Below are 333 nucleotides of genomic sequence, written 5' to 3'. Positions count from 1 at the left end.
ATAATACCAGATAATATTTGCTACAGAGCTATCGATAATACCAGAATTGTAAACGTACGCCGGGTCAGCGGCCCTTATCTCTACTTAGTCAATAGTTGCTAGGCAGGCTGGCCAACTCTGATACTTGCTTCAATCCACGGCGGGCGGCTCTTCTCTTCCCCGAGGACATTTCGCAGTGGGCGGCTCTTCTCCTCCAAGAGTACATTTTTCCAAAAGGGGCCCCATCACCTAGGGTGACATAGACTATTTTATTCTTAAAGTCTCACTAATAAAATCAATATTTTTTTTTGTTTTTTAATTATTAAAAATAATTTTAATTTGTATTATAGAAGT

General features: G+C 39.3%; 1 long non-coding RNA gene across 1 annotated transcript in view; it reads left to right on the top strand.

Annotated features, from left to right (window-relative positions):
• LOC106685641 (uncharacterized) overlaps positions 1 to 333 on the top strand; it is a 59,401-nt gene that overhangs the window by 5,380 nt on the left and 53,688 nt on the right. The gene's annotated exons all lie outside the window — the stretch shown is intronic.

This window comes from Halyomorpha halys, unplaced genomic scaffold, assembly GCF_000696795.3.
Source record: "Halyomorpha halys isolate HHAL.00 unplaced genomic scaffold, Hhal_1.1 Scaffold720.1, whole genome shotgun sequence".
Lineage (NCBI taxonomy): Eukaryota > Metazoa > Arthropoda > Insecta > Hemiptera > Pentatomidae > Halyomorpha > Halyomorpha halys.
This window is presented reverse-complemented; position numbering and strand designations above follow the sequence as displayed.